Below are 13,866 nucleotides of genomic sequence, written 5' to 3' on the forward strand. Positions count from 1 at the left end.
AAATCTTTCTGCTCTTTCCTCAATTCCAAATTTAGCCATTTAGCTCTTCCTAAACCCTTTTGTTTCAAGCAAACCTCAAAACCCACTTTTGGGCCTTCTCCTCTCAATTCTCAGAGGCCCATTTCATTCTCAATATCTTCAGCTGGCCCAACACCTTATTCCAATGGGCAACTTTCACATATAGCAAACAAAAAAATCATATTTGTATAATATAGCAAACTTTGCATAATTGCGCTCCATAGCAAACATAAAAACTGTATAATTCGCTATACATATAAAAGTGTATAATTCGCTGGCCTAAATTGTATAATTCGCTGGCCTATTTCGCTGCAATTGTATAATTAGCTTTGCATACAGTTGAATCGAATTAAAATGTATGTATATTGCATAATTATAAGTGTATAGCAAGAAAATATATGTTTTTCTCGCTTTATACAAAAACAGAAACACAATATATACACTTCTGTTGTATAAAGCTAGAAAAATTGTATTTCACTGCAATTGTATAATTCACAATTGTATAATTCTTTGGCCTTTTTCTTTGCAATATTTGAAGTAAAATGTTTGTAAATTATATAATTAAGTGTATAACACGAAGATATACATTTTTGCATGTGTATATACAATTTTCTCTCTTTATACAAAACAGAAACAGAAATTATACACTTCTGTGTATAAAGCGAGAGAGGCGAGAATGGGAGAGTCGCGAGCGAGACTTCTGGGAGAGAGACGCCTGACAAATTTTTGTCAATGTTTGCTATTGAGCACAATTAAATCAAACCCTAGCTATTCAATTTAATTTAGGTTATTAGTTTGCTATTTTATACAATTTTCCCTATTCCAATTCCTTTTTCAAATTTTCCATCCGACCCAGTGACCCGACCCGCTCCACTTCTTTATTCTCAAAGAAAGCAGAAATAGCGTGAGAAGAACATCACTGCCATTTTTGTTGTGTCTTCTTCAATTCCCATGACAAGAGTACACCGGCGCAGCTCTTCTAGCAGGAAAAGCAATACAAGTTTTCGTCATCTCGAGGACGCTCAAATAGATCCTAGCCCTCCACCTCCGTTGAGAATTGTACAAGTTTGGTACAATGTTCGAGTTGGCTGACAACTTATAGGAGGATTTGAATTTCGAATTTCAAATCTCTCCAAATCCATCCCGTTTTCCCTTCCATTTTTGTCTAATCTTTCATCCATAAATAGCATCTTTTTCTACATTTTTTTGATTTGGGAAAAAATAGGGCTAGAAAAATAGAAAAAGGTTGGAGGGAGTAGAAAGAGAACGCAGGAAGAGTTACAGAGAATCAACAGGCAAAAGCGAGGTAGGATTTACAGCGACAACGATCATAAAGTTAAAGTTTCTGGTCTCCTGTTTGGCATTCTAATTTCTGTAGATCGTTGGAAGTGGGGTTGCTCTCTTAAGCTCTTCGTCGTCCTGAGTTTGCTGCTCCAAAATAGGTACATCCTCCTTTACTCTTTCGCCGCTCTCTTGTTTATGTCGAATTGAGAATGGTGAGCTGTTGTCTGCGAGAAATAGCGAAACACTAATGGTTTAATTTCCTTGGCTTCTTCTTGTTCTGAGAATAGATGATTTTCTGTTTTGTTCTGCTTATGATGGTCTAAAATTAATTTGGGTTAAAGTTCAGATTGTTCATTGTGTATTTTGTCTTTGTGAAATCTTAGTTTCAATTATTTCTCCCTTTGTTCCATAGCTTTGTTTGCTGAAATCTCTTATATCTTTCTGTGGTAGTTTTGTTTTCCGACCATGTGAGCTTGACATAATCTAGAGATAGTGTGAATCTATGACTCCACGTTCAATTTGTTTTTGTCGATTTGGTTTGAACGATTTTATATCCAGGCATTTTAGTTTAGTTTGTTACATCTTTTGTAAAGAGATTTCCTGCTCATTCTGAATAATTTGATCATCTACTCTTTAATACATTATGGTTAATGTGTTGGATGTAACATTTAGGAAGGGTGTAAAGGTTGTTCATGCTTTAATATTTGGAGTGTTTTAAGTTACTTGGCAGTCTTCTTAGCGTCCATGATTTATGCTACTGCTTCAGTTTAGCGTAGGCGTTTGACTCATCTGCTTCGATTTCTTATGTCCTTATCGGTATATGTGTTTACTATGTTATTTTGGATTAGTTGTATTTTTTTAAAAAAAAACTTGACTTCACTGCCTTCTTTAGCGAAAGATCATATTTAGAGCAGTAGGGTATGGTTGATTAAGTTTCTCTATGACATAACATTTTTTTCATTAGTAGTTCGATTTCTTCAGCCTGTTTGTTTGCATTCTGGAATGACTATTATGCAAGTTGACCCCTGTCTCCGTTGTTAGTATTGTGTTTCCTCCACTCTAGTTAATTCTTGATGGCATTTTAAGAGTTCAATATAGAAATCTCGTTTGCACTAGTGCGTAGCTATGTGGTTGATTTCTTGGCTTGTGAATGTTGTCATACTTAAAATGACTTGTTCATTGATGTAATGTGCAAAACTTGTAGTCTGTGTTGAATCGGTTCTATTTGATTTTCCTGTATTAAATTAACGATTGGCTACTTGTACTTTTTGTCTATCTTTGTTTGATGCATGTGAAATCTGTCCAAGTCCTTAAGGACGCTATCCTTTTTCATATTGAGAGAGCCATAAAGGCTCAAAATCATTCATTTCGATTTTGCCATCAAGTGGAACTGAAGAATAAATCCATGAATTCAATGTATAGGTAAATGGAGCTAATATATGGGACTGTATACACTAGTATGCACCTAGTGGATACTAAAATGGGAAAATGATCCTAAAAGCCCCCAAAATTCAGTTTTATATTTTGTTGTTGGGCGTAATGTGACGTTCCGCCACAATTCTAGCCTGATTTGGCGTTCGAATGGGGCAGAAGGATCTAGAGTTGTGAAGAGGTTTTGCAGAGAACTCTAGACCCTTCTAGATTTCTAAAGAAGACAATAGAATTCCTTAGAATTCTCTAAAATACTTTAGATTCTTGTGGAAGAGTTTAATATATTCTAGAAAATGTAGAATTCTCTAGAATATGGACTAAAGTGTTATTATTAGAAGGACTTGTAGAGAAATTTTTGTTTGCACTTAGGACCTTAGGAGGTAGTATAAATAGAAGGGCCTCTCATTTGTAACTCATCCAAGAATCCAACCAAGCAAAGTTGTAAGCAAATCTTCCAAGCTTAATATAAGTCCTTTTCCAAAGTTCTTTCTAAGTCTTTCTTTACATTCTCTTAGCGATCTAAGTCTTAGAGGCTTACTTGAGCTTACAAGATGGTGAAAGATTCGTGAGTAAGTTGTCGAGTGCCACACGGAGCCTTAGCAAATACTCTAAGCCCGTGACAAAGTGGAATCAGAGCCAGGTTTGATTATAAGAGAATGACTAACGAAGGAGACGTAAATGGCGCTAGCACCACCAACGTCCTTATGGATGGTGGAAAGAAGAACCGAAAGGGGAAGAAACATCAAAAGGGTAACAAGGAAATGCTGCCCGAGCTCACACCTCGACTGTCGATGCAAGTGACGAAGAAATAGGCGAAGATGCCATAGACGTCACTGTCGGAGAAGAATGGGTCGCAAGGGTAGAAGTGGCAAGACAAGCCGTCGAGATCTTAAGCTGGCGCATGAACGTGACTGACAACAAGTTCAAGACCCTTGAGGACTTCACCCTTGAGGAGAATGAGAACATCCGAAAGGAGTTTGAGGGACGCCAGCAGGCCGAGTTCGAGATGAAGGAGGCCATCACTTCCTTGAAGTGTCGGCTTATGGAAGTGCTTAACACGAAGGAGACCATCACTTTGTTGGAGCGACAGCTGACGGAAGCACTTGGCACGATCGAGACACTGAGGGTCAAAGTGAAAGCACTCAAGGAAGGCGTGGAGGTTGGAGGATCTGCATCACCTGACCGTGATAGGGAGGCTAGGGTCTAGGCTCCCAAGCCACCTATGTTCAAGGGCGTCTGCGACGCGCAAGAGGTGGAGAACTTCTTACGGCACTTGGAGAACTACTACAAGTGTAGTCGGGTGAGAAGTGACGAGAACAAGATCAACACAGCTGTGTTGTATCTTTCGGAGATGGCTATGTTATGGTGGAGGCATAAAGAGTCCGACATCAGGAAGGGGACGTGCACCATCAACACGTGGGAGCAATTCCGCGAAGAGTTCAAGAGGGCGTTCTTCCCCAACAACGTCATCTATGAGGCAAAACGCAAGTTTAGGGAGTTAAAGCAAATGGGGGGCATACACGCATATGTGCAGGAGTTCACCACCCTTACGCTTCAGATTCCCAACCTCACGGATGAAGATATGTTGTTCCACTTCATGGATGGGCTGCAAAATTGGGCCAGGACCGAGTTGGAACTCCGACAGGTCAGGACGATTGATGAAGCCATCACACAGGCCGAAGCCTTGACAGACTTCAGGCAAGAGAAGCCTTACAGTGCCGGAGGGGACGACGTAAGAGGTAGTCATGATAATGGTAGGGGAGATCGTGGCGAATGCGAGGAGCAACGACCACAACCCAAGAGGCAATGCAAGGAGCAACGGCCTCAGAGGCATGACACCTATAGGTCCAACGGCAAGAAGTTTGGAGAACATGGCAACACGGTGAGGAAGACACAGGTTGCCAAGGGAGATGGTTGTTACATATGCGGTGGACTGCATGGCTATGCAAGGTGCCCCAAGCTGAAGAGCTTTAGTGCTATCCAGCGAGAGCAGAAAGAGAAGGAAGCACATGAGCAAGAACAAGGTGCGGAGACAACGTAGTTGGGCTTGATATGAATATGCAGAGCTATCATCAAGCAACCAGAGAAGCCAAGAATATGCGGCCGCAATATGTCTACATCATGATCAATGGAAGACCCGCTCATGCTATGGTCAACACAGGTGCAGAGGTCACTATCATGACCAAGACGGCAGCGACAAGGTTGGGGTTGCGTTACAGTCCAAATAACGCCCAATTTAGGACGGTCAACGCACCATCGACTCTCGTGAATGGAGTCGCGCATGGAGTAAGCATCACTCTAGGTGAGTGGCAAGGTAAAACCAACTTCACTCGCTCCTTTAGATCTCTTTGATGTAATTCTTGGGCAGGAGTTCTTCCAGGCGTGTCACGTGGTGATCGATCCTTACCTCCAACAACTTATGGTCTTGGAGAGAGGAGGAACATGTATGATTTCCATGGTTAAGGCATCGAAGACGGAGGAACAGGTCCTACTGACAGCCATGCAGCTCGAGAGGGTCGACAAGAGAAAGAGGATGACATCTGTAACTACCATTGCAAGTTCGGGAGAAGACAATGGTGCTGAGAAGTCCTTGCCACCGTGCACGAAGAAGTACCAAGAGGGAACAATGTCGTGATGAAAGAGAAGTGGCCGAGGCACTTGCCTCCTAGGAAGGAGGAAATTTCAAAGATCAGGCCGAGAGAGATCGGACAACAGCTGAGGGAGCTGCTCAAAGGGATTGATCGAGTGCGTGGATTGATGATCGCATGACAAAACTCGGATACCGATGCAGCAGCGATGCGATGCGATCGTCGCATCAATAGGTGTGGGAGAGCGTGAGGTCCCGCCACAATTCTAGCCTGATTTGGCGTCCGAATGGGGCAGAAGGATCTCGAGTTGTGAAGAGGTTTGCAGAGAACTCTAGACCCTTCTAGATTTCTGGAGAAGATTAGAGAATTCCTTAGAATTCTCTAGAATACTTTAGATTCTTTTGGAAGAGTTTAACATATTCTAGAAAATGTAATTCTCTAGAATATGGACTAAAGTGTAATTATTAGAAGGACTTGTAGAGAAACTTTTATTTGCACTTAGGCCCTTAGGAGGTAGTATATATAGAAGGGTCTCTCATTTGACTCATCCAAGAATCCAACCAAGCAAACTTGTAAGCAATCTTCCAAGATTAATATAAGCCCTCTTCCAAAGTTCTTTCTAAGTCTTTCTTTACATTCTCTTAGCGATCTAAGTCTTAGAGGCTTACTTGAGCTTACAAGATCGTGAAAGATTCGTGAGTAAGTTGTCGAGTGTCACACGGAGTCTTAGCAAATACTCTAAGTCCGTGACACTAAGACCTTTTATTTTAGGGCAAATGACATAAATAACATACTTTTAGGGTTAAATGACCATTTGTCCCTTACAAATTTCTAATGACCAGAATCCCTAAAAAATATATACAAATACACAATAGGGCTAATACAATAAAAAGGTAGCGGATATGTTATATATATTTTTTGTCACATTTTTGTATCCGCCTCATTTTTTGTCACATTTTTGTATCCCCTCATTTTTACATTTTTATATCCGCCTCATTTTTTGTCACATTTTTTTATCCCCCCCCCCCCCCCCCCCCCCCCCCATTTGACTTAAAAATGAGGGATTTAATATTTTTAAAACTAATAAGGGATAAGGGTAATAAGTGAACTTAAGGGATGAATTTTTGTCATTTTGCCTTTATTTAATTGATCTATGTTGTTAGTTTAGAACAGATACAAAATGTGACAAGAATTGGGCCAAAGGCCCAAAACGACTATAGGCCCAAGTACCAGTCCAGGCGAACAGATCTAGACTTCGGCCCGTCTTCTTTCTCTATCTCATCTATTTGTTATTATGTGTTTTATGTGTGTACCTAATTTTAGGGTTCCAAAAATTCAACTCTCCAAAAGATAAATCATTTTAAATTAAAATTTTAAAAACAAGTAAATATTTTACTTTCATTTAGTCAAAAACGCCTAGTTTTAAAATATTAGCTAAATGATTAATTGTTGGATAACCATGTGTTAGCAAATGTTCTAGTTGCTTTAAAAACCTTTCTAGAACATTAATTATGAACCACGAATCCCTTTTTTACATTTTCATTAGATTTTTGTTTTCATCTTTTGAAAAATAATTTTCTTGATTTTTCTTAAAAATTAAGTGATAACTCTTAAAATCTGTCTAGTCTAAATAATAATATTTTTTGATTAAAATAGTTATAACTTAATTTCAATTGATATTTGACTATTTTAATTCTTTATTACTTATGTGGAGGTAGAATTTAAGAAGGGTATTAAACCCGAGATGACGACATAAGTTAGGGCGTAGGCCTCCCCCTATGAATTTTGAGGTCATTTGGCATTAACAGACTTGGTACCTTCAACCACCAAAGTTTATTGTGTCTTTACATACTCGTCTGTAACGTGTATAAATATTTTAATATTATTATTTTCTTGCTAAAATTTTTTTTAAAAAAATATTATTACTTTCTTTATTTTGTATTGGGATAATGCCCAAGTACCCCCTCAACCTATGTCCGAAATCTCAGAGACACACTTATACTATACTAAGTTCCTATTACCCCTCTGAACTTATTTCATTAATAATTTTTTACTCCTTTTTAGCTTACGTGGCACTATCTTGTGGGCCCAATGATGGTTGACTTTTTTTTTTTCGAACTAGTGCCACGTAGGCTAAAAAGGGGTAGAAAATTACATATAAAATAAGTTCAGGGGGGTAATAGGACCTTAGTATAGTATAAGTGTGTCTCTGGGATTTCAGACATAGGTTGAGGGGGTACTTGAGTATTTTTCCTTTTGTATTTAAATAAATTTAATACACATGTTTTCGCCTTGTATATTAACTTTCTTTTACCTTCATTTATTATTTTTTCCCTTTTAATTTTCTATTGATTTTATTAGTTTTTCTATGGACTATTGGAATGAATTCAGATCACTACTCAATAAGTGTCGTTAATTGATGTACTTGAGAAATTAATTCATGTAATTTGTATTTATTTTAAATATTAAAAATCTCCAATTTGATATTTCTGATTATCAAATAATAGAAAACCTCGATCAATCATAGCACATGTTAGATTTTTGCACTACAAATCTAAAATGGAATTTTTATTGTTGGAAAAAATAGAACATTTGATTTTTTTATTTGGGATGTTCAGTTTTAATTTTCTATGACTTTTGGTTAGAGAAAGTCTTGTGAATTAATTGCAGTCATATAATGTAAAATTACTTCATTGATTTTTTTGTTTTTCCAGGGATTTGGCTCAGTAGGATCTATTTCACAAGATAGAGGATATTATCGATTCTTTAATTTTAAATTTTTTATTTCTAATAATTATTTTGAAATAACTTTCTAAAATTTAATCTTTTTTGTTAATTATATAGTATTTTACATACGAATTGTCTACACAAATAGGAGAATCCACATAATTTAAATTTTGACAAGTTTACTTGAATTCTCTAATTTGTATAGACAATTCGTAGGTAAAATACTATATAATTAACAAAAAAAATTAAATGTTGGCAAGTTGTTTCAAAAATAATTTATTAGAAATAAAAAATTTAGGATTAAAGATTTGATAATATCCACCACCTTGTGAAATAAATTCTAATAAGCCAATTCCCTGGAAAAACAAAAAAAATCAATGAAATAATTTTTCATTATATGACTGCAATTAATTCACAAGACTTTCTCTAACCAAAAGTCACAGAAAATTAAAACTGAACATCCCAAATAAAAAAAATTAAATGTTCTATTTTTTCCAACAAGAATAATTCCATTTTTAATTTGTAGTGCAAAAATCTAACATGTGCTATAATTGATCGAGGTTTTCTATTATTTGATAATCAGAAATATCAAAATTGGAGATTTTTAATATTTAAAATAAATATAAATTACATGAATTAATTCCTTAAGTACAACAATTAACGACCCTTATTGAGTAGTGATGTGAATTCATTCCAATAGTCCATAAAAAGTGTTAATAAAATCAGGGAAAAAACAGTAAAAGAAAGTTAAGATACAATACGAAAATAATGTGTATTAAATTAGTTTAAATACAAGATAAAGTAAAATAACAATTTTTTTTTAAAAAAAAAGAACTTAAGAAAAATATTTACACGTGGCAGACAGGCATGTACAAACACAATTAACTTTAGTGGTTGAATGTACCATGTCTATACAAAAATATGAAAAAATGAGTTTGGGGGAGCAGTTAAGTTTAGGTGTATCTCTAAAATTTCGGTCATATTCTTGGAGATATCTTATATCCCAAAACTAAAGAGAAAATCAGCCATTAGCTATATACCATCAATATTCAATGTACTTGGCATTCGTAACCACGCTATCTTGCTATGTCGCTGCAATATTTCATGCAAATATTCTGTCAATGACATCTCCATATTTAGTTGTTAAAACAATTAAAATGGTATTAAGTAGATGGAAAAAAATCTTAATAAAATTCAAGGTTAGACGCCTACTCTAACACTTAGATATATGTTGTTGTACAATATTACCTACTCTAACACTTAGATATATGTTGTTGTACAATATTACTCAATGTCTCGTAGCGATTCAAAAATTCAAAAGCATCCTCATTACAGTATCATGAAACTATAAATGCTTCAACTTCAAAACATAGTTAACATCTCATGCTTAGTATTGGTCATAGCAGGGCCTAGTATGAAATGGAAGAGCTTCATCCATTTTGGAAACGGTGCTAGCAGAGCAATGAGTGCATGGAGCCTGAGTATCCCACTCAGGAAGCCTAACACATGCCAAATGACCTCAAAATTCATAGGAGAAAGGTCATGTGTTGCCATCTCGGGTTCAACACCATTCTTAAACTATACCTTCTCCACATGAACTTGCGTAAGGGAGGGGTCACTGATCTTGTCCCAGCTATTCTTGTCCCAGCTATTGCCCAAGCTCCACCAACTGCAGGTGTTGCTCTCCATCTGGTCTTGCCCCTTACTAACGCTTTTATTATTTGAGCTGGTACTCTCACTCTGTTTCATCAGGTTTCATCCATATAAGGAATAAAGAATTGAAAAAGTTAAATATCAATTTGGAGCAATTAATATCAAGTTATAACATTAAGAAAGAAAAGAAGAGAAAAATATCCTCAAGTCTAATAGCCTTATGATAAGAAGTACAAAAGTCTATAAGTACCATTCTGTAATACTTTACTAAACCTATTTTGGTATGGTGAGATCAAAAAATTTAGGGCTCTGATACCAATTTTGTCATAATCCAATTTGTTGTAAAAGCAACCCATACTAAATCCCTGGTAGGAAAAACATTATTTACTAGCATGCAAAATTCACATTGTACTGGTAATATCATTGACAAACTCTAGTTATACTAAATATGAACAAGTGACCTCAACTTGGTAGAATAAGATAACATACGTAATAACATGATCAACAATATTACAACAAGCCAATTCTGTTCACTCATGGAGCCTACATACACAAATGGTACAGGTGTGGTACCCCTGTAAACTGTTAGTAATTTTTACCAGCGTGGTACCCAAATCAGTCATATAAATATCTCGTACCCTAGCTAATAAAAAATATAAGTTGTGGTACCTGAGCCAACCAAAAGATTTCATGAATCAAACGTGTTACTCAAATCAACTATTAGTATGTACCATGTATGGTACCTGCGCCAACTAACAATCAAACGTTACAATGAATAAAAATTACACTTGTCATACATTATATAGATAATACTGACAAAGTAGTAAACATGCACATACAACATAAACTAAAAATAAACAATCATCACCTTCCTCGAATCATGCCCAAAATGGCTCCATTGAATCTGAACTTTCCCCTTGTTATGATGCCTAACTAGTTTTTGATATCAAATTATATATATAACACATTATCATATCCAAATAACCTAGAAACACCTTAATTATCAAAATCCCAACCCGGACCATTCTATGATTATCCCACCCAAATAAGGGTTTCCCACTTTTAAATTAAATGACCCCCCCACCCTCACCCCACCCCCACCCCCGGTTCTTAAGATCACAACCACTTATTCTAAGGCTCTAGAATCGAATTACTAAGTTAAGGGAGTAATTTTCTGACCTTAACGGATGATTACGATGGAAAATAAAAGAAATTTGCCAAAGTCACTTCTGCTCTTCCCCAAAACGTAATTTCTAAACAATGAGCAGTTTTGGGTAAGGGTGTGCATTGGTCGGTTTAGTACACTTTTATGTATTATCAGTTCGATTTATAGATTTTTGATTTGTAAATACGTTAAACCAATAAGATATTCGTTATTGGTTTTCAATTTATCGGTTTTTGGTCATTAACGATTCAATTTTCAGTTTACCCATCAAGAAAATGCTCATAAAATAAAAATATAATTTCTCACTTCTTTAACAATTTAGCACAATACAGTGAGACAAGAAAAGTAGCTGCAAATGCTTTGATGTAGTGAAACAAGAAATATTATGGGAAATTGTTTCAATAAGAGTAGATGTAGTACGAAGACTACAATAATATGTTACTAAAAACATAATATGGAACTTCTTACGTGAAGTAGAAGGATTATGATGTGTGAAGTGTGTAGACCATAGGGTAGAATATTGATATAGTGTCTAGCTATATTAAATTATTAATGTTTAATATTTATGAAGGTAGAGCAGTAGCTTACTATCGTCTTAATGAGTTATTGATTTATCCAATAAACCAATCGATACTAAACCGATAACCTAATTTTTTTTTAATATAAAATCATTAAAAACTCATTAACCCAATAACCTTGATCCAATTACATTTTTTTCGATTCATTTTATTGGTCTGTTTGATTTTTGTACATTCCTAATTTTGAGAGATTTTTTCACATTAAGTGTGACTAACCCCACTATAAATGTCCAATTCAGCTTTAGCAATAATGCTGCAGCGGGCTCTCACGTTATAACATGAATTAAATCCTTTTCCTGAATTTCCCTAGACCTTGCCTCACTTAAATTTCGTTTAGGCTTAGCCTAACCTAAAATTTTGACTCACTACTCAAAAAGTTTCTCACTCATTTTCCTTCACTATTAGCTCACCGATGATGAAGAGGGGAGTCGCTACAATAATTTGACACACGAATACATGTTATCAGTCATAAGTTTTGATAATAAGGAATCAAAAGTTTGAAAATACTTTTGGGCTAACAGAGGAATGCAGAATATCTAGAGTAAGTCTTTATATGTTAAAGATATTTTGTCTCTAGTTTTGTTGATTTAATGATACATCTTATTCTATATTTAAAATAAGGGTGATCCATGTGAGGATGGTGTTCACGACACCATTGACTGTGACGTGGATTCTCTAATTTGTATAGACAATTAGTCAGTACTACACTATAATTAACAAAAAAAATAAAGGTATGACAAGCTATTTTAAGAAAATTATTAAAGAAAAAGAGTTGATAATATATATTAATGTATTGGTAATGTTTTATTTAGTCCTTAATATACTTTACGTTATTGAAATTGTGCATAATATATTTTTTAAAAAAAAGATGTTTATTTTAGTCCTTCATATGTTTCATTTGATTAAAATGATCTTTAATGTATAATAAAAGTGTTCATTTTAGTACTTTCACTTAAACCAACATATTTATCAGAAAAATAGTGTCAAATTTAACTATAGACCCTATGTGGCTAACGAAATCCACCATTAATGTTGTCTCCTTTGTTAGCTTAGCTCTAAAGAAAAAAACTATATAAAATACAACACTATTTCATCTCTACTTTCTCTAACAAAATTTACTTTTTTCTCTCGCTTAAATTTTTTTGCTTGAGCATATAATTTTTTGAATCTTGAAGGATAATTTTTAAATTATGAAGTAAATTTGGTTGGAGAAACTTGAGAGAATGGTGGTAGATTTAATGGAGTTACGTTCTTTCTTTGATCACCATTGATTCTCACGTGGATCCGTTCTTATTTCAAATATAGATAAGCTTATCATTAAATCAAAAAAAGAAGATAAAAATATCCTAAAAATATAAAAAATCATCAAAGATATTTTGCATCCTCCATTTGATCTAAAACTATTTTCAAGCTATTTTATTTGCTCAATGATACCCCTCAAACTAACCCAAACTTTTTTTTTCTCATTTTAAAAAGCTATATCACTTGTGGTTGATCACATATATCCATGTGTCAAATTTCAAATTCTAATATAGTCATTATAGCGACTTCCCTCATCTTTATTGGCGAGTTGATAGTGAAGGAAAATGAGTGAGAAACTTTTGGTGTAGTGAGTTAAAATATTAGGTTAGATTAAGCTTGGACGAAATCTGAGTGAGACAAGCAGGTCTAGGGAAATTCGGGAACAGTATTGGAGAAAATGTCTAGGTAAAGTTTAATTTTGTTGGTTCTAAGACGTTAAGGAGTTCGTAGATCTTTTCGAAAGTGAATTAACGCGATAGAACTTTCGACATATAAGTTGGTGTGAAAGGATTGATTTGGAACGTCAAGGTTTGAAGTGGGCCCTCTATGGTGAGGTAAGACACACATAATGTAAAAGAAAATCTCAAAACTAGGGGTGTGCATTAATCAATCTGACCAATAAAACGAATTAAAAAAATGTTATTAGGTCATTACTATTGGGTTAATAGAGTTTTAGTGGTTTTATATAAAAAAATTATTGGGTTATCGGTTTGGTATCGATTTTTAGTTTTGGGTTATTGGGTAAACTGATAATCCATTAAGACTATATCAAGTTACTACTATACCCTTCAAAAATATTGAATATTAATAATTTAATATAACTAGACACTATGTCAGTACTTAACAGTTAACACTACGGTCTACACACTTCACACATCATGGTACTCAGAGGCATACACATAATTTTTCGTAAACAGTGTCACCCTTTAAAATAAGAAATAAATAAAATAATATAAACCATATTTTTAAAAAAAAATATACACACAAATAAAACACAATTAATGTATAGTGGTATAACTTTTTCTAAAAAAATAAAATAAAAACACATTATAATTTTTTTCATGAGTTCTTTTTTATGAAATGTATTCAAATTAATTTCGTTGATAATATTGTACTAAAT

General features: G+C 34.8%; 1 long non-coding RNA gene across 1 annotated transcript; it reads left to right on the top strand.

Moving 5' to 3' along the window:
- The first annotated feature begins 934 nt into the window (after positions 1–934).
- Positions 935–13,116, top strand: LOC101251868 (uncharacterized). The gene is made up of 3 exons (XR_183397.4): positions 935–1,460; positions 9,455–10,171; positions 11,447–13,116. It is a non-coding gene; the product is annotated as an uncharacterized lncRNA (long non-coding RNA).
- The last annotated feature ends 750 nt before the right edge of the window (positions 13,117–13,866 follow it).

The sequence above is a fragment of the Solanum lycopersicum genome, chromosome 2, assembly GCF_036512215.1.
Source record: "Solanum lycopersicum chromosome 2, SLM_r2.1".
Classification (NCBI taxonomy): Eukaryota; Viridiplantae; Streptophyta; class Magnoliopsida; order Solanales; family Solanaceae; genus Solanum; species Solanum lycopersicum.